Source organism: Pinus tabuliformis, chromosome 2_2 (assembly GCF_031772625.1).
Source record: "Pinus tabuliformis cultivar Carrire ecotype Pingquan chromosome 2_2, CPIR1, whole genome shotgun sequence".
Lineage (NCBI taxonomy): Eukaryota > Viridiplantae > Streptophyta > Pinopsida > Pinales > Pinaceae > Pinus > Pinus tabuliformis.
This window is the reverse complement of record NC_142300.1, coordinates 281234909-281256927: the sequence shown is the minus strand read 5'-3', so window position 1 is coordinate 281256927 and position 22019 is coordinate 281234909. Positions and strand designations below refer to the sequence as shown.

The 22019-nt window shown below is 38.7% G+C and overlaps 1 pseudogene across 1 annotated transcript; it reads left to right on the top strand.

Annotated features, from left to right (window-relative positions):
* The first annotated feature begins 1389 nt into the window (after positions 1-1389).
* On the top strand, positions 1390-3314 carry LOC149192405 (non-specific phospholipase C1-like; annotated as a pseudogene). The gene is made up of 3 exons (XR_016254354.1): positions 1390-2516; positions 2655-2831; positions 2948-3314. The product of XR_016254354.1 is annotated as a non-specific phospholipase C1-like (transcript).
* The last annotated feature ends 18705 nt before the right edge of the window (positions 3315-22019 follow it).

Genomic DNA, 22019 nt, shown 5'->3' with positions numbered 1-22019 from the left:
GAACCCAGTTTTGTTAGAGAAGCTACGTTGGTGTTTGGCTTCTCTTGGCTTGCAGAAAAGATACAAATAATAAATGAACATGGTATCATGCTAATTGTTGTCAAGGTGGAGATTGTTGAGATTTTTTTGTTAATTAATTTTTGGAAAAAATCTCATGTATGTGACAACAATAGGATTAGTTGCTATAATAGCTCCAATATTTTTTGAGGAGGAATTAATGCATCCTATATTTATTGTGAGGGAATTTATGATTCAGTTTTATACTCCAGCTATAAGAAATGTAATCTCGTAGAGGATTGAGAGTGTGTGTAGAGAGTGTAGAGAAAATAGGGTGCGCTGAGAGTATGTGTGAAAAATTAAAATTGTTGTAATCTCCAGTTGAATAATAAGATTATCGATGCCTCTGTTCTGGTGGACGTAGCCCAGATTGGTTGGGTGAACCACGTTAAAATCTTTGTGTTATGGTTTTGTGATTTTGTATATGCTGTGTATGTATGTTTATTTTTATTCTGCTGCGCATTGTTTAGTCTAACAAAATCCTTTCCATCTCTTTATCGTTCATCGTTTTCTTAAAATTATAATCACCCTCATAACTCTTATTTTTTACTCAATTTATTTCTTAATTATATTGATACTCACATTATTCATAATGATTTTGTTAATTCCACATCATATATTATGTAATTATCTAGTTCTTTTAACCTCCTTTCTTATCTTCTAAATTTATTTCCTAAGAAGAGTTCAAATACATCACGCAATCCATCTCACATTTTGCTTGATATCATGATTTAGTCCAAGTCGTCATGTCCTTCTCAGAGTTACAATTGGATGGTACAGATAAATATATGTAAGGTTTGCATTTCTCTTTCGTTGTGGACTTCTGGTAACCAAATGACCGGTTTGCATTTCTCTTTCGTTGTGGACTTCTGGTAACCAAATGACCACGTGTTGATTATCACTTTCTTAGTGTGGGTTCTTTCGCTATTGCGTTCACCATTGTCGTGATACGAATATTTTGTATAAGCTTGTCACATGGTCCCGTTTAAATAAATTGATCCAACTGAGGCATCCTGATTCCTGAAGATGAAAGTTGAAACGTCCTTTTCAATAATTAATAAAAGAAAACACTGTACATGTTCAGTGCTGCAGAAATACCGTGGATGGATATTCGAAATTATATGCGAAAATACTCTTCAGTCGGTGATAAATTTATGACTGTTAAATCGAAACCAGCAATTAAAAGTGTCGAATACCTATGGATTGTCCGTAGGCATGATTAAGCTGCGGGACCCAGCGTGCTCCCAAGGACAAAATAAACGGGTCCAGCCATCGAAAAGAATGGTACTGTATTAGCAACTTGAATGGCCATTATAAATGCTAGCCTTCTCTGTTTGATTTATGTTTTGTATAGTAGAATGTGGAACTTGGCGATTCCATAAACTGTGTTTGATTTGTATTTTGTATAGCAGAGTGGTATATTCCGCAGCTAGACCTGAGTGTGGAAGATGGCGATATCTGGTTCGATTAAAACGATCGTGGTGCTCGTCCAGGAGAATCGATCGTTTGACCACATGCTCGGATGGATGAAGCAGCTGAATCCAGAGATAAACGGTGTAACAGGGGAGCAATGGAACCCAATCTCTACAGCAGATCCCAACTCTGCTAAAGTGTTTTTCCAAAACAAAGCCGAATATGTCGATCCAGATCCTGGTCATTCATACCAAGAAATCAGAGAGCAAATCTTCGGAAATTCCACCGACACTTCTGCAGACCCTCCTCCGATGAACGGATTCGCCCAACAGGCGGAGAGTATTGAGAAGGGTATGTCACAGACTGTCATGAATGGATTCAGACCTGAAGCGCTCCCTGTGTACAAGGCTCTTGTGAGCGAATTTGCAGTCTTTGACAGGTGGTTCGCTTCTGTGCCGGCCTCGACACAGCCCAACAGACTCTATGTTCATTCCGCGACTTCCCATGGAGCCATGAGCAATGAATCCAAGAAGCTCATCGAAGGATATCCGCAGAAGACCATCTTCGATTCCATAGCCGAATCCGGACTCGACTTTGGTATTTACTATCAATACCCCCCAGTACTCTGTTCTATAGAAATCTCAGAAAGCTCAAGTATACCACCAAGTTTCACCCATACGATCTCGAGTTCAAATCCCATGCCAAGCACGGGAAACTCCCAAATTATGTGGTGATCGAACAACGTTACTATGATCTCAAGCTTTTGCCTGGAAATGATGACCATCCGTCCAAAGATGTTGGTGAAGGGCAGAAGTTTGTGAAAGAGGTGTATGAGGTGCTGAGATCGAGTCCCCAGTGGAACGAGATGTTGTTCATTATCACATATGATGAGCATGGGGGTTTCTACGATCATGTGCCCACGCCTGTGAAAAATGTGCCCTCTCCAGATAATATCGTTGGACTAGAGCCCTATTACTTCAAATTCGACAGACTGGGCGTCCGTGTACCGACTATCATGATTTCCCCTTGGATCAACAAGGGAACAGGTTAGTTATATTTTCTCTCCCATTCTTTCTTGAAGCTGCAGAACAATTGAATATAATTTAAGAGCCACATTGTGATCAGAATTATTCGTAGAAAGCCTTAATTCTCTGGTACATAAACATTTGTAATAAATTTTGCAGTGGTACATGGGCCAAATGGACCATATCCTTCTTCCGAATTTGAGCACTCGTCCATCCCTGCAACTGTTAAGAAAATCTTTAATCTGAAGTCAGGGTTTCTGACAAAGAGAGACGCTTGGGCCGGCACTTTCGAAGGCATTTTACAACTTCGGGACAGCCCACGAACAGACTGCCCAGGTATTTATTTATTGTCCATATTTGTACAATAAGTCAAAGGTTTTAAGATTTAATTGTGACAAGCTCATAGGCTAAAAAAAATTGGGGGTTATTTCGATTTGATGTTGTGAGATTAGACAAGCTGCCCGAACCGACGAAGCTGAGACCAACGGAGGCGAAGGAAGATGCGGCTTTGAATGATTTTCAGATAGAATTGGTGCAACTTGCAGCTCAATTGAACGGAGATCACAGTCTGGATACTTATCCAGATGAACTCCCTAAGAAAATGAAGGTGGCAGAAGCGTGCGCATATGCCGAGCATGCTGTAAAAAGCTTCCTTGACGCGGGTAAGACTGCCATTAAAAACGGTGAAAAAGATTGGGAAAAGATTGTCAAGCTTCTAGCGGGTTAAGCGCCTGCTTCCGGATGAAGGTTTTTGGAATAAAACCATGGAACACATTGAATAAAACACTGGGCAACGGCTCTTTCAGCTTTAAACCATCAGACCGGAGAGAATATGTTTGAGTTTGCCTTTACGTTAGTTTTGTTTAACTCGCGAGTTATGTTTGAGTTTGCCTTTACGCTAGTTTTGGTTAACTCCCGAGTTTTAGTTGAATTGAGCCTTCTGTGATCCATAATAGTTGAAAGAATAACTTCGATCTAAATCACATGTAAATAAATATTTGATTTAACTTTTAACCCCCAATTTTATTTAACATTTTGAAAATTTATTCAACTAGATTGGAGTTTTATTCACATATTTTGAAAATATATTTTAGTGTACATTATTTTAAGAAAAGTCTTTCATTTTTGAAATTTAATTTATTTAATTTTTTAAATCAAAATATCTTGATGACATTTAAATAGCTTTAAAGGAGGATTACATGATTGAATATCTCATGTATAAATTTTAAAAATGATTTAAGAAAAAATAAATATAAATTTACTTTATTTTATGATTTGTGAACCTGTAACTTTAAAGTCACTGTTAATGTGCCAATTTCATTGTATGTTTTTACCATATTCCTTTTCCTACTGCCACGAGTTATCCTCACATCTTCAAACATATGATTTCCTGTAACTTCCTCTTCCGAATATCAAAGCTCAGTCATAATATTTATTTCCAATAAACAATTTCTCTTCTAAATTTATCCAAAGCAATACGAAACCTTACTTATATTTCTCATTTAAATGTATCATAGCAAATAAGAAAAGGGTATTTTTGGAATGTTTGATGTGTGCATGTGAAGACATGCACCATTTGAACTTGGTTTTCTTGTTACATGGAGTAGTTGAAGTTAATGGTTTTATTGATCGATGGAACATTTGAATCTTTAATGTTAATATGAAATTGGGTTGTATTATATGAATCACATTAGTTAACTTGAATGGTTGGTTTTTTCCAAGTATAATATTTTTTTAATAGTGTTTTTAGTGATAGGTTTATTTATATTTACAAACATATTATTTTAATTTTGTTTTTCAGGGAGAAAAAGTTGTATATATTCATAAAAGAAGAATTACATATTGCAAATGCCTGAAGCATGTGTAGAAACGTGGACCGAGCCACAGACATAAATACTCCAAAAGAAGTATCCAAATATGCCCTCAGACAGGGCAGCAAATAAAGGTATAAACCCCCGAAAAATTGCTTACCAGTGCCCAAAATATTGCGCCCCCGAAAAAACAGTCCTGAAGAGACAACCCATTAATAAGGTGCAGAAGAATGCACCAATACACCAAACAGTCAAGCTTCTGTGGATAGAAAATGAGAACAAGTAGCGCTAGATTTGTCTGCCCAATACAAAAGGAGAGGCACGAAATGAGGAAGAGAGCAGCAAAAGTAGCCACTCCTTCCCCGCCCCCTCAAACTCTCCACCCGAATCAGACGAAAAACAGAGGTAGAAACACTGCCTCAATCATCCACATCTGTCTGCAGAAAAGGACCAGCAGGAACATCCATAGATGCGGCACGAAACAGTGTTGAGCGCCACTGTTCCCTCAACGTGCCAAAGGATATGCCGCGGCCAGAACAAAACCAAGCTGCCGCCGAGCAGGAGAATACCCATCGGAGCAGAGGCGGAGCCGCGGGCAGAGGCGGCAAGGGCAGCCACCTCGCCCTCGCTTAGAGAAAATTAAAAGACCAGAAGATGAACTGAGCTTGAATGGAGGAGAAAGACAACTCGCGGAGTCGCAGGTGAAACCCTCTTTGCTCGCCTCTCGCCGCTCGCCTCTAAAGAGCTCGCACCTGTGCCGCTACCAAGGAAGAACTGAGCCTGCAAGACGAGGACAAAGGAGAAAAACTCGCCGGTAAAAACCTCGCCACTCGCCTCTGGTGAAACCCTCACTGCTCACCTCTAGAGAGCTCGCACCCAAGCCGCTGCCAAGGATGAACTGTACCTGAGCCTGCAAGACAAGGACGGAGGCGAAGAACTGCGCGGAGTCGTCGGAGAAACCCTCGCAGCGCGCCTTGCATCGTTCGCCTCAAGAGAGCCCGCACGCCGCGCCACTGTCAAGGAAGAAACTGTGCCTGCAAGACGAGGACGAGAAACCCACGCTACTTGCCGCCTGCCGCTCGCCTCTGGTGAAGCCCTCGCTGCTCGCCGCTCCTCGCAGTCAAAACCACGTTGCGCGCCGCTCGCCGCTCCTCACAGTCAGACCCATGCTGATCGCCGCTCCTCACAGTCAGATCCACGCTGCTCGCTGCTCACCGCCCGCCCAAGCAGGAATAGCAACCTTACCAATATAGTCTTATTATCCCTTAGAAACATGGTTCTTGGTTTGCATCGGGCAGATGGATCTCTGGTAGACGATCCAACAGAGGTCAAACGTATGTTTGGGTTGTATTTTCAATTATTATTCTCCATATCTTTTGACAGATTGTATCATTATTTTAACTTTGTTATCTTTTCTATCTTTTAATCTTTTCAAAACTCTTAATGCTTTAAGTCTTATAACATGGAAAGTACTTAATCTTTTCTTTTTTTCTCTCTCTATATATCTTAGCATAATGTGAGGTACTAATAGTGTCCATTCTAATTCTTACTCACCTCAACCTTTGTACATGCTTACCCATTCCCAAAACCTTTGTTTCAAAGAAAACCATATGGCAATAACAACTCACTCTTGATGAATTCAAACTATGGTTGTTACAACCATCCCAGGGATAGCTACTAAGAGTTTCCCATGTAGGAAAAAAAATCCAAGGAAGCCAATTGTCGATCTCTTCAATGAAACCATTATCTTCATTGCTACAACAACTATCCCAACATCAATTACCTCTACTTCAATCTTGTTGTAGGAGAAAGTACAATTTCTCTATATTATATTTACTATTCAATATTCATATTCAAAACTAATGTAAATTTACTTGCAACATATGTAAAAAATACTTGGTGGATATAATATATATTTATGTGGTTTTGAGTTAAATGCCTAAATTTATCCCACGATTGATTTATAATTTGTGCAAGCATCTGCTTGCCTTACATGTGTGAGGCTCATAGAATCATAAACTCTGGGGTGATGGGTGATGTGATATCTAGAGAAAAATTATTCATGGCAACCGACACATATGGTGTTGCTCCCTCTCTATCTCCATGTATTGTTGACCTATACACAACTACTATATAACAATCCCATTTACCATTAGTACTAAACCCTAAGGTCCCTCCTCCATTAATTTGAAAATGAATATCCAAATATCTTTCCTTCACCATTTGGACTTTTAATTGTCCCTTTCACGTACATTTGAGAAGCAACCATCTAGTTTGAAGTTATGTTTCCAATCAAACACATTTTCTTGAGTCTTGAAGATAGCCATTTAATAAAAAAATATATATGTACAACATTGCACCAAAAACAACCTCTAGATATAAATTAGAAATTCCTCCATGCCATATAATGTGGAAGTCGACTATAACAAGACTGATAAATAATGAATATACATAATAAAAATTATTATAGGAAAAATGCATATGGTTTGGTCAAATTAACAATAGATCTTCTTCTGAATTGCCATACCTTTACCTTACCAATGATATGAATGAGCGCCATATACCCAAAAGGCTAGTAATTAATTACAATAGTCTAACCAAAATTTCTATGTTGGATTATTGCGAACTTTGACATTGTCGAGAGCTTTGGGTCTATGTCCAAAGTTTGAAGCCATAGACTAGAAGAACTAGATGAATTCAGAAACCAAGACTAACACAAGGAACTCATGAAATTCTATCCCTGCCTCGAGTCAAGCTATTTCAAGCCAACAAATAGGAGGTTGGATAAAAACTTCAGATAATGCAACGGTGTTGAAATACCATGCAAATGTGAACCTCAACTTAATTTTCTTTCTTCTCAACATAACTTGTAGACGTGGAATGATACTCCGTTATCATACAAGGTATCATGTTCATAGCATAACATATAGACATGTCTGTTAATGCATGAACTCCTCCACTTTACAAAACCATACTTTGGCAGGAGCATCACATTATATCTTATATGTTATGGCCCCAAAGGGGGTATATATTCAGTTAAATATAAATATAATGCGTAAATGTATATTTAATAGGGTCAATCTAGCGATGAAGGGGCCACATGGGCAATTTGTGAATAGGTACATATATAGATTCTATGGTCATTTATGAGGACATGTGATTTGGATGTATGAATGTAGTATTTGGAAGAATTTCTCATATTATTATCTATATGGGAGTTGGTCTCCACACTCACATTAGTCTACATGGTGTGTACTTTTGGATTTTATGTGCTTGGAGCATAACATTTGGTATCAAAGCATATGAACAAGGGATTTTATTGCTTCAAAATAGTCATCTTGGCATTTTGATAAGAGGTCTTAGGAAATATTCAATAAAAATTTCACATTTAGGATTTCTATCATTTTAGAGATATACCCTATGGAATTTACGCTTTGTGAATGGTCCTGAAATCTATTTCAAATGAGTCCTTGTAAAATTTGTGCTATAACGTGTTTTTGGGGAAGCTTCAGATTGTGATTTTCTTATACAATTTAGGAGAGATATCGAAGTATATCTAGTCAAAAATTCATATTTTGATTCACTATGTGTTCAAATATATGACCTATGGAAGTTAGGGTTTGTGATCGACCCTGAAATCGATTTTAAAAAGGCCATATTGGAATTTTATCTATAACATTTTTCTATGAATCTTCCAACCATGAATTTTTTAGGATACTAATGAGAGAAATAATAGTATAGGTGTTAAAAAAATTAGCTTATAATTCACTATCGTCTCAAAGATATAGCCTATGGAAGTTAGGGCTTATGAATGGTCTTGAAATCAGTCTTGAACAAGTCATGTTGGTGGCTTTGCTATAAAAATTTCACAAAAGTATTTCATAATGTGATATTTTTAGTGATTTGAGGAAAAACACTGAGTTATCTCATATAAAAATTTAATCATTAAATTTAACAAAGTGAACACGTGGTATCTTTTACAATTTCACTCTAAGGAAGATGCCAAAAATTACTAATTTTTTGGAAAAGTTACCATGACTTTCACTTGGCACATCAAATTTGGGTCACACTTATTACACTGTAGAGAAGACATAAAAAAGTACTATAGGCCAAAATTTCAGACTCATAGGGACACATCAAATGGAAATTCAGTGAGAAGGACAAACTCTAAAATAGGCTTATAGGCTTATTGGGATGTCCGATTAAGGTGATTCAAAAGCCATTGGAAAGAGAAAACATAGAAAAATATATGTAGAAAATAATCATAACAATTTGGTCTCATTATTATTAATATATTGAAGTTTTGTGTTAGACCTCAACTGAGAAGCAATAGAAATATCTAAATTCAATGGATATGAAGATAGGGATGAAACAATCTTGATAAATGGATAAGGATGATAAAGGAAAATGGTATGAATATTTCAATGGTGATAAAATATTTTCATCATGAAGAATTGATGTGGTGGATAAGTATTGAAAATGATACTAATTGAACATCACATGGGAAGTATTTAAAAATCTCTTCTCAAATAAATTAATCAAGATTAAAAAATGGAGGATATGCACAAAATTCAAGATGAATTAGAACAAGAAAAGAGAAGATAAATAAGAAGGGTGATGATTTATCTAAGGAAATAACATTCATTAAGGATATTGAGCAATTAAAATAGGGAAAGAGTAGAAAGAGAATATGGAAAAGTGATAATTCAAAGGAAGAATTGAAAATAAAATATGAAGAATATGAAAATTACAAAATCATATAGAAAACTATTAGATGATATCAAGATATTTAAAGAAGAAAAGAAGCATTTTCAAATTCAAGAAGAATCAAGGATCTTAGATGAAGAGAATACAAAAAGACATGAATAGGGAATTTACAAGAAGATTGAAGAATCTCTACACACAGATGAGGTCAAATAGATAGACGGGGCCACATTTCAAGTTCAAAACTATAAAGAGTACAAGATTCAAGAATTTATCTAGAAGATACGTGAAGTTGAACTCCATCTATATGATGTGCATGTCAAATATGATGGTATTGTATCAAAGTTTACAATGATCAAAGACTAGGAAAAGAATATAGAGAATGCCATTATATCTAAAAGAAAACAGATGAAATGGATATGCAGAGTAAAGAAAAGCCATCAAATGTGAAACCATATCGACATCCTCATTACCAATAAATATTTCAAGTGAAGAAAAGAAGTATTAGCATTATTACAAGATCAATGTCAACATTATCAAGGAAAAATAAGGAATCCTCATCAATATTCATGGAACATAGAATCACCAAATAATTATTCAATAGGGTGTTATCAGAGTCTAACAACTAATACAAGTTGGAGAAACTGTAGCAAAAATACATGGAAGCAAAGGAAATAAAAGTATGCAACAAACAACATCCAAAGATTAAGACTAAAAATAATTGAGTTTGGATGGATGGATCCCCATAAATGGAAAAAATAATGTAGGAATATAAGGAAATCCTATTTTTGTTAGACAATTGGCATTGCATGTCTGGCTAGTGGTAGTAAGTGTGTTGGAATTGATGTCAACAACCATGTTGGGAGATCAAGTTGAGAAATTGGAGTTTCCTGACAGTTAGCAAGTCTGTTGGCATTGATGTCAACCAAATCAGCATGGATGTATGTTCTAGCATGACATTAGACAAGACAACATTTATTTCCACTACGCTAGTTGTGATGGCAACAGATGTTGGTATGGATGTGCTTGATGTGTTAAGCTCAGGGGGAGTCCCATGGTTACTATGATCTCTGGTAGAGAACCATCATAGTAGAAGCCTTATTGGAGAAGCCATAAAATGATGGCAATGATGGTTGGGAGTCCCATAATTTGGAGGATATCTAGCCTCAAGAGATCAACTCAGATACTCATAGAGTTAGCACAGTTGTTTAGTGCTCGGAAAGAGCTTTCCACAAACATGTGGAAGTCCATAAATGACCATCAGGATCAAAATTTATTGATAGCCGAAGTAAGGACCTTGAAGTCCTTAAGAGCAGGCTGAAATTTTGGAACCAGTGGATCAAGCTAAATTTTGGACCCTGAATTTCAGAGGGTTAGAGTCTCGAGACCTCGAAAGATAAGGAATATCAGAGTAGGTGAAAACCTCTTAATATCAGAACCTTGGAACTTCAGGATTTTGTAAGTTCTTGTTAATTTATTTCTTTTGAAAGTGTCGAGGGTTGCTGGGAGTGAGAAATACAAAGGAAATCCTTTGCAAATCAAGGACTGAGGGACCCTTTATCTCTCCTATGACATGACACATGGTAGTAGGTGATTGGCCTTTAGGAGATGATGGTGGCAGATGATGTTAGCATGGCATGGCAGTACAGAGGACACATGGCAGTTAGATTAAACATTATTTGGTGGCCTAATGGGGAAAATTCGGGTGACACGTGTCACCATAAAGGAGATGCCATGGGGAGTTGATGATGAGAGCATGATGTCATCTCCGAGGTTGGAATATCCGACGTCGGAATTTTGTAACTTCTTCGTAATTGCATTTTGGATAAATTCCCGATACAGGGAGATCCGATGTTAATTGGTGTTTGGTCGTGGAGACCCAAAGAACCAAGGGCATAGAGAAGGCTTAGCACCTAAGTGTTATAGAGCATATTGAACGTTGGATATTTTAGAACTCCACTATAAATTCATTTTGAGACAAGTTCTAATGCCTAGGAGCTCTGATGTGTTTGGCACTTAGTTGTGAAAGCTCGAAGAACCAAGGGCGTAAAGCCTTGGATTGTAGATGGCATGCAAGAAATAAAAGTGTGCGGAGCAATAATAGGAGAAGGAATGATTGCAGTAGTATAGTTCATGACAAGAATTCTAGCAGATACGGTAGGAACTTTGCTCCATTCTTAAGCCAAATTGAATGCTACAACTGTGGTAATATTGGGCACAAGAGAGAAAACTACATATATGAGAAGAAACGGCATGATTCTCAGCATATGCATGAAAATGTAGTAGAAGATAAGAAAAAATGATGGAGTAGAGGAATATAAGTTTGTCTTTAGTGCTTAGTATCATAAAAGAAAGATGAAAAGAGGAGGAAGAAATCAAAAGAAAACCAGAAAGAATGATCCTCTTACCCTTGTGGTGGGCCCCTCTGTAAGGCAGAAAGGAAACAAGAATATTTGGGTGAAGAAGGAGGAGATGAAGGAGAGTTGTCCTCCAGCAGAGAAATCCCAAACATGGCCATAGAAGAAGTTGTAAATTAATGCTTCTATCAAGACTCGACCATTTAAGGTTTGAAAGAAGAAGGAAGATGATATGCTTAGGGGGAGTAGCTCATTTGTTTCTCTTCAGTAAAATAAGAGAATGGCCCCAAGGTAGTTCGAATAAGTTAGACGCGAGCATATAATCTCATACAAACAAGATACATCTAAACAATGAAGGTATGGTCAAGTCCCCTTGCTAATTATAGTAATATATTTGTTTATTTAAAGTGTATCAACATTGAAAGAGAAATAGGAAATAGAAACCAACATGGTTTCAGGGGGAGTACACAACAACATCTTATGTTATGTGAAAAGAATATGAGCTGCAACAGAAGTGTGGAATGACAAGAGGTCCACAGTCAAGACAAGTCCATAGGATTAGCCCCCATGCAGAAGCAAGGAAGCAGATGCATGAGATCAAAGATCATTGGCTCAAGGGGAGCTTCTCTGATAGTAGTAGTAGGCAACAATTGTCAGCCTTAGGAAGAAAGATTGCATAGAGAATGAAATATTTGCACCTCCGGTGAAATAGCCTTATTTCATTTAAGTTGTGAATTTGATTTTTCTTAACAGTCTTGTGTTCATGAAGTGCAATGGGTATAAGCTTTCAGTGTACCCTAGTCTTCAATTGGTATCACTATGTAAATTAAAGGTATGAGTTCATATGGAGTAATATTTTTGTCTAAGTGGACATTTCTTTTTTAGAAAGAGCTATCATAGGTTGCCTAGTATAACATCCAATTTGTATCAATTTCTTGGTGCAATTGGTATTATTTAAGCAACAATCTCTATTGTAGAAGTATGATCTCAAGGGGAGAAGTGTTTAAGATGATCAAGAGAAGTGATCATAGAGGATGAAGCTATAGCAACAGTGAACAACAAGATCAATGCATCACTAATGATTGGTATTTGTAGCAACAACAATACCATGAGCAATTTTAACTGGTATCAATTTTTTTTTTTTAATTGGTACAAAAGTTTCATTGGAAAATAGAGTATTTAGTCGACAACCATAAGGTGTACAAAACTAGAGGTATTGGCATGGAGGAAATATATGTTTAGGGGGAGCATATCACATATTTCCAATTTATATAGCAACAACAACTATCAGTCCTTGAAGAGAAGTCTGCAGAGCAGAATTCACAACAACAACTAGACCCTTGGTCATTGAAAGTCGGTGATTGCTTGGGGAAGAAGAAGACTTGCAACCCTTTTCCATTTATGTCAAAGGGGGAGAGAAGATTATTAGAGAGAAAGTTTTGATACCCCAAGCAGAGGAAAGAAGGCCATTGGGTACTCATGCAAAGAGATGTGAAGCATGAGGATTGGCCATCAATGTGGGGAAGTGAAGAGGTGTTGCTATCAATGCCAAAAGGGGGAGATTGTTGGACATTTGGCATTGTCTATCCGACTAGTGGTAGTAAGTTTGTTGGAATTGATGTCAACGACCATGTTGGGAGATCAAGTTGAGTAGTTAGCATTGCCTAATAGTTAGAAAGTGTGTTGGAATTGATGTCAACCAGATCATCATGGATGTATGTGCTAACATGATGTTAGGCAAGACAACATTGATGTCCACTAGGCTAGTGATGATGGCAAAAGATTCTAGCATTGATGTGCTTTGTGTGTCAAGGTCATGGGGAGTCCCATGGTTGTTGCAGTCTATGGTAGAGAATAACCACAATAGTAGGCTTATTGGAGAAGCCATAAAATGATGTCTATGATGGTTGGGAGTCCCATACTTTGGAGGAGATTCTACCTCAATATATCAGCTCAGATACTCATAGAGTTAACACAGTTAGTTAATGCTCAGAAAGATATTTCCAACAATATGTGGAAGTCCAAAAATGGCCATTGGGATCAAAATTTATTGATAGCTGAAGTAAGGACCTTGGAGAACTTAGGAGCAGGCTGAAATTTCAGAACTAGTGGAACATGCCGAATTTCGGACCCTGAATTTTGGAGGGTCAGAGTCTCAAGACCTTGGAAGGTAAGGAATATTGGAGCCTAAAGAATATCGGAATATCAAAGGTTGGAGACTTCTTATAATTTTTTTTTTTTGAGAAAGTTCTTATCCGATATCAAGGAGTCGATCATCGAATTTCGGGACCTCAGAACCCAAGTGAATATCGGAGCAGGCTGAAATATCGGAAGGCCGAATTTCATAGTTCTGAGCCTCAAGATATCAGAGTGGGCAGAATATCGGGGAGTAGGTATAACATCGAAACCATAAATATTGGAAGGCTAGAATATCAGAACCTCAGAGGTTCGGTAGATCGGAATTTCAGAGTTTCATAACTCCTTGCTACTTGTATTCTTTTGAAAAGCATTGAGGGTTGCGGGAAGTGTGAAATACAAAGGAAATTGGTTTCAAGTTTGGATAAAAACATAAGGATTTTAATTTTTAAATGGATCTTACTATGAGCTCTGGAAGATAAGAATGGAAGCCTATTTGATGGTAGTCATTGATTGACCAATAAACTAAATGATAGAGAAGATTACTATGAGAGACTACAAAGTGAAGAAGCCTCATTGAGACAATACATAGAAAGGACAAATAAAGATCTATCTCGATATCAAAAGCTTGAGGAAAGAAGAAATTCCTTGGATGAGATGCTTGTTAAGCAAAGATCCCCATTCATCAAGGCTAGTTTGGGTTTCGAAGAAGAACCAAGCTCCAAGAAGGAAAAGGCTGGAAGGTCAACCACCCATGTAAGGGCAGTTGTAAATTCCAACAACAATAGAGGAAAATAAGTTGTTGAACTTCAACAACAGAAAGGAAAGCAACAAAAACAAGAGAAGATAAGGCAACAAGAATATGCTAAGAAGCTACAACAATGAGAGGAGTAAAAGAGAGCTAGCCAACACAAAGAAAGAGTGCAAGGAAGTAATGCAAACTACCATGGAAGGCACATAAAGAACCAACAAAAGTCCTTTCCCCCTCAAGGACAAAGCCTTCAAAGAAAAGGTAACTTCTAAGGTAATGTTGATGCATTGGTGGACTCATCCATAGGATTATCAGCGAATGATGACATCTCTAAGTTAACCAATTGCCTGGACATGAGTCCTGTCCAGCTGAATAATTTGTGCATTTATCCTTTCCCATTTAGCATTAATTTTCTTTGCAACAGATAATGGCATGACATTCAGCAATGCACCTGAATCAACCAAGAAATTGTGTACATTGAAATTGAAGATTTTGAAAGTTAGTAAGAATGATAGGCAGAGTGTGTTCGCATCCATTGTAAGTGCATTAAGTACAAATACGCGAGTATCAGGAAACTTACTAGATCCCTTGTCCGAAGAGGTAGAGTTACCTGTAGAGCTTTTCCCAAGTGCTCGTAGAAGGATGATCCACTGGCTCGTGATTTTTGTAAGTTCAAACATGGAGATGTTTGCATGAACCTTCTTCATATAATCCACAATTTTATAATCCATAGAGGGAAGACTGACCGAGGTATCTGAAACTTGGTTTGTGGTTTCCAGAGGGATGGTTCCGTCCCTATCAAAAACATATTTTTTTGAAACTGCTTTCATGGACTTGCTCTGAGTGTTATGCACTGAGTTAGCTGGTGGGTCGATTTTCCTTAACAGGTTTTCTTTGAATTTCTTCTTTGGCAACTCAATTGTGGTGTTCAGCCCTTGGCTTCTTATGTTGTACCAGTTGTTCTGCTTCTAGGCTGAACCGTCACTCAGGGGCTGTTTATCGACAGTTCTCTTTTAGGATGTGAGAACACAGTTAAACATATTCACTACATTCCCAACACTTGGAGCTTCATCAAATGTAGTAGCTTCCTCCTTTTCTTCATCAGGATCAATCTGCTCTTCAGCCATGACCGAATGAACCATGACTTGGTTACATTATGGGCACATCATTTTTGAATGATGGTCTTGATGAAACATGCAATATTGATCTGTGCATATCTTCTCAATGTTCAGGGAAACATTGGAACTTTGCACAAACTTTGTCGACTGGTTACTGCCACTGCTAGAAGCTACAATCCTTTTGAAGGGGTTATACTTGGGAGGCTTGTTGCTCAAGGTGGTCTTTCTTGTCCTCTATTTGAGTTCTTCCATTTCAATGTTCAGGGACTTGACAAGACGAGTCAAGCTTTCAAGATCATTTGGTTCTTTCTCTTTAGCTCTGCTCATACAGGCCTGAGACCTCTTACTTGTGTCCTTGGAGTCTTTTGTTGATTCATCATCTGAGATGACTCCAATAGCATGCAAGTCTTTCTCAACATAAATAGCCTCTTCGTAATTTTTTGTTAATGCGTGTTTCATAGCTCACTTTACAAATTGCGAAATAATTGTTGGCAAGGAAGAAGTGTAGTAATCTATGGTGATGGAGTCATGAGGTTTTGTATCTTCCAAAAATTTGTTCAAGATGCAATTGAACCTCTAGTTGAAATATTTCTCCGAATGCCTTGGCATATTGTTTAGGACAATTGGAAGTGTGAGTGGGCCCTGAGTCATACAATCCATATTTTGATCTACCATGTCTTCTTCTTCATTTTCCTCTTCTTTTTCAGATTCTGATGGATCTTCTTCCTCTTCTTCTTCTTCTCTACCTATCCCACCAAAATTTGAACCCAAGAGCAGAATGTTGTCTCTGTAACCACCGTGAAAAAGTGGAGGCTCTTCTTGGTTTTCCACAGAGTCTAAAAAGTATTCAATAGTAGCAAGGACCACTTCTTCAAGACTCGAAACTACTATCCTTGTGGAGGTGTTGTTATTATTCTTTGGAGAATATGGAAGACTAATTACTCCCGGAATCAATCCAACAACTTTTTCAAATTGACGAGTTATAGGGTGAATGGCCCAAAGTTGATCATATGGGATTTCGCGTTGAGGCCTAGGCTGGGAAGAGTTACCAACTTCAGAATCACGAGTAGGGGAGGTGGAATGAATGTTGTTGCCTTGACTAGAAGATGGAATGATGGGTTCGGTGGGTCTATTAGCTATAAAATATTAGTCACCCTCATTTTATGATCTAGGTGGATATTAGTGGCCATACAACTTTTCCACCTAGACCTCCATTCGGTTTCATTTGACTCCTTGTTTATTTAAGCATTTACTGTTTTTAACAGTTTTCCTAGTCCAAGTCCCAACATAAGGCGTTTGTTGAGTTGAAGCATCGCCTCTACTATGCACCAGTACTCACACTGCCAGACTTGCAACAACCATTTGAAATCGAGACAGACGCCTCAGACTATGATATTGGTGTAGTCCTCACCTAGCACAGGAATTGAGTGACCTATCATAGTGAGACATTGTCCGATACAATTAGAAGTACCCCATTTATGATAAAGAGATGTATTCCATCATGTAGGGTTGCCAACAGTGGAATCACTACATTCTCGGGAAGGAGACAGTCATCCACACTGATCACTGACCTCTTTAGTTTATACAGACACAGGGGAAGTTGCATAACGATTTCCATCAGAAGTGGTCTACATATCTACATAAATTCTACTTGAAAAATAAATACAAAAAGGGTAGCACCAATCATGTTTTAGACTGCCTCAGCCGACCCCCAGTTGCACCACTGACTATTGTTCTCAACTCTTGTGGTTATGAGACCTCTAGATGCCCGCAACTATACAAAAATGATCTAGAATTCACCTCCACATATCATATGCTAGTAGATGGAAAGCAAGTTCCTTATTTCCACCTCCAGGATGCCTTATTATGCTACCTGGGCCACCTTTGTGTTCCTTCAAGTGAGCGTACCAAGCTGATTTGGGAGGCGCACTACAGTCAGGTCAATGACACTTTGGTGTGGAGAAAATTGTGGTTGTACTACAAAAGTACTTTTATTTGCCCAAACTCTAACTGAATGTTGGGAAATATATTAGATCCTATACTGCTTGCCCCATCACCAAGCTAACCATCAAGAAGAAATTTATGTACACTCCTCTGCCTACTCCCAGCCAACCGTGGGAATCCGTCTCCAGGGAATATATTTTTGTTCTCCCTTCTACCAAGCATGGTAATGACTGTGTATTTGTGGTCATGGAAATTTTTTCTAAGATGGCTATATTGGCAGCCTGCAAGAAGAGTATCACCACAAAGGACATTGCCAAAGTCTTCTTTGAACGAGTATGGGTGCATTTTCGGATCCTGCAAACCATAATATCAGATCCGGATAGCAGGCTCCTGAGCACATTTTGGTCAAGCCTCTGGACACTATTGGACACCAAGCTCACCAAGTCGATTTCCTTCCATCCCTAGACTGATGGCCAAATGGAGGTCGTCAATAGGAAGATAGTGCACATACTCCACATGTACAACTCCAAGCATCCTTGAACCTGGAATGACAATCTTCCATATGTGCAACACAGTTATAATAGAGCTCTCCATAGCTTGACTGGTCACAGTCCCTTTCAAGTGGGTCTAGGATTTCAACCATTGTGTCTTATTGATGTTACCATACCTCACGCGACTACACATACATAATACACACATGTATTGTTCGAGGCTGATAAAGCAACCAGGTTTATTGAACACATCCAACACATTTGCTAGCTGGTTCACACCATCCTGGAGAAGTAAAATGCCAAGTACAAGCAATGATATGATCAACATCTGGTGCCACACAAGTTTGAGGTGGGCGAAAAAGTTTGGTTGCATTTGCAGAAAGAACGCCTTACCGGAGCCCATCGGAAGCTCAGACCACTCCAATATGGTCCTTACACCATTACCAAGGCTATGGGAGACAATGCTTTTGAGCTCAACATTCCCCCATCCCTTGGCTTGCACCTAGTGTTCAATGTGGACCGCCTTTGGCCATAATTCCCACCATTACTGGACACATCGGACATTGCAGAACAACTCACACCAACAAAGTTAAACCCAGACTAGATGGAACATGCCACAACTGATTGGATTATGGACACACAGTTCAAGAACACTCGCTAGAAGAAGATCAAACTATATCAGGTTGTCAAAGCTGACCAACTCCTGCACTAAGGCAAGCGGCTCACCTGAGACCAGGTTCAACAAAAATTTCCTCACCTCATGCAAGCTCTGCACATAATGGGGACCATTGCTTCCTGGGGGGGAGGAATGATCTAGGTGGATAATGGTGGCCACCCACCTATTACACCTAGACCTCCAATCGGTTTCATTTGTTTCCTTGTTTATTTCAGCATTTACTATTTTTAGTAGTTTTTCAGGTCCCGAACTTCCAGAGTAGTTTTAACCTCCTGACGGTGTTTTTTTGAGGTTCGCTCCAAGCCCATAACCATAGGCAGGGGCCCACAAAAAAACCTGTAGTACTCAGAGAGGCCTTTCCAAAAAGGTATTGTACGTGCCAAACGAAGATAATATGACCAAGTTATGACCCTCAGAAGTTGGATGCCCAACTAACCCTAACGAGTTCCACAAACTCTTGGCGTTACATCTCCTAGGGTTATGATTTTGGTTGTTTAGGGTTTTCTCATGTTTCTAAATAATAAATAGGCCCTTGAGCCTCATTTTAACACAGTTCAGAGGCATGTAGCCGCCACATCTCTTCTTGTTTGTAAGCATATTTCAGTATTTGATATTAATGAAATGAAGTGTTATTTCTACTGTGTGCTTTTATTTTTGTTATATCTATAATTTTTTGCATTCCTGTTTAAATTTGGATCATTCTAGTGACAAAAATTTTGACGGTTCTGGACCTGCCAACATTCAGGGGATCACCCCGATATGAATTCCCAATCAGATATCACACTGTTTGGTGTAGGAGTCCCATCGGGTATAAAGGCTCGATTGCCAAATCCTTAAAGATTTGTCTTGGCTCTAGCTATCATCACAAAGGAGTGATGCAATGGTGTCTTCGAAAAGCAAGGGAAGTGTGTCTAGTGAATGTACAGTTGCAACTGTGTTGAGGTTCTTCTACTACAAAGGGCGGAAAGAAGAGTGAGCCTCTAAGTGAGAGGTAATAGTACCACCTAGGAAGAGACACACATGAACCGGTACATCTAGCATATAGTGGAATAGTCCACAACGGATGTGATGGTCATTACAACCAACAAACAAGGAAAGATCAATCTAGTAACCCATGGAATAGTCCATAATGATGGACAACAATAACAAACATTACAATACATTCTCAATAAGATAATCACTAAAATAACCGAAATAGTTTAACTATCATAGTACAAGTGAAAGCAAACATGAAATACAAACTTCCATAGAATAATCTTACAAACATTCATAGTCCATGCATGAAGAATGTGTTGGCCTTAAAAGGCTTCTGTTATTAAGAAAAAGTTACAAGGCACATGTTTACAAACATCACTAGCCCCAGTAGTGGGACATTGGAGCCACTCCTTGCTCCCCAAAGAGCTAGCTGATCTCTCTAATGCCTTGTGGGAGGAGCCAAGGTGAAATGACATTTTCTCATACAATGAGGGGGTATATATAACCAAGGGGTGATGCTTCGCCTTGTGACTCTTTCACTACCCTCACGATTGTTCAACTTCTTATGACTTTTCAACTTACATGACTGTTCATATTCCTGTGTGTCCTTTGGACTTCCACTTTACAATACATTTGAATACAATATACATGGTCCACAATAGTGATGTGGCATATGACTACTCATGAAATGACATGACATGACACAACTGACATGGACTGCTTGATGATGTGGCAATGTCAAGTAACTATTGATGTTGGGTGTTGGATGTCTTCTTGGATATTCTTTCTTTTCTCCCCCGCTTGGCTTGGTGATGCAGAGTCTTCAATGATCTTAAGTCTTGGACGATAGTTGTAAACTTGTGTCCCTTTGCTTCCTCTTGATAGATCCACTTGTGAGTTTAGCTGAAAGAGATTCTTTAGGCATGATTCCCTCCTCCTTCTCCTTCTTCATCATCTAACCATGACTTGATAGTGTACCTTTTCCTGCAATTCACTCATGACAAGGCGGCATCAATTCGAAAACCCCCGAGTCTAAGATGATGTATTCTTATCCATGAAATGAGCCCATGACAAGTCACAAACTAGGAGAAAGGGGCTAGTGACTGTGCATTGCACAGTTCCAGTAGACAAGAGGAGAGATTGAGCTCTGAGACTACGCAATGCACAACTCAGGGAGGCTTGAGAAACAAAACTACAGAGTTTCTGGGGGTAGTGGGGTCCAGCTGAGGGAAAGGTCACTGGAGAAAGAATATGCACAGTTTTGGAGGCCAAGTGAGGTCGGGCTTCTACACATTGCACAGTTCCATAAGGAAAGGAAAAGTCTTGAGGGTTGAAGATGTGAAGTGTGCAGTTCAAGGCAAACTAGGAGGCACAACTGTGCAATTCTGGAGTTTAAGGTGGGCTGCTGGATTCAGGAATCATGCAGAACATAAACTCTAGGGAAGGGTTTGCACACTGTGTATTTCCAGGCAGCAGGATCACATCCTAGAGGGCTAATACTGTGCAATGCATATTTCAATCGAGGCTCAGTGAAGCTAAGTTTCTTAGTTGGGAAGATTTTCTAAAAAAAGGCTAAGTGCAGGAAGGGAGATGGACTCATGATAAAATTTGACTGTGATGACACAATTAGCATACTTTGACGACACGGCAACATGGATCATCGAAATACACAAGGCATTCTCCTCTATGTGACTACCTCACGACAAGATATGACAAGTGCGACACTTAAGATAGACTTTAGGACGACCATGATGACACTTGTGCGACAGTGCTCAAGACTTTTTGTATGAATGCAACAGATGTTTACATGGTTGGGACAAGTCATATACACAAAAACCGACCTTCGAAACCACAAGATAAGGCTTGCAAACATTGTATGATAGTCAAACATGCCAAAAGACGACAGCTAATCCAACATGAAAAAGGCGCCAAATAACTTCAAGAGAGCTCATGAAATGAGCTTAAGTGTTTGCAACAATCAAGGAAAAGACCAAGGAAGGCTCCAAAATTTGGGTGCAAGCCAAAAGTTTGGAGGGTGTTGCAACCGCTATAACAGACCCCCAACATTGTTTCTTATTAGTTTCCTATTTTCCAGTATAATTTCCTATTTCGACAGTTTTCTATTTTTAGTTGTTTCTCAGATCTTGAACTTTTGGAGCCGTTTTGAGGCCCTAAACAATATTTTTTGGGGAAACGTGAAAACGTGAGGAAAAGACTAATGTTTATAGTTGATTTTTTTTTCCTCAGATAGAACTTTCTAATGATCTATCATTCACACCAAAATAGAGATCACATGCCAAAGTTACCACATCGGGAAGTTAACGTTCCAACTAACCCCATTGGGGCCTACAGGCTTTGGGCGCTTCATCTCCTAGGATTAGGTTTTTGGATATTTAGGGTTTCTCGTTATTTCTTCATGACAAAAATACCTAAGAGACTCATTTTAACATAGTTCAGAAGGCATGTAGCCATCACATATCTTCTCAGAGATAAGCTACTATTGCCCAAGTTAGTTTGATTTTGTTTTGCATGTAAACAATTTCCAACATGTATTATTTATT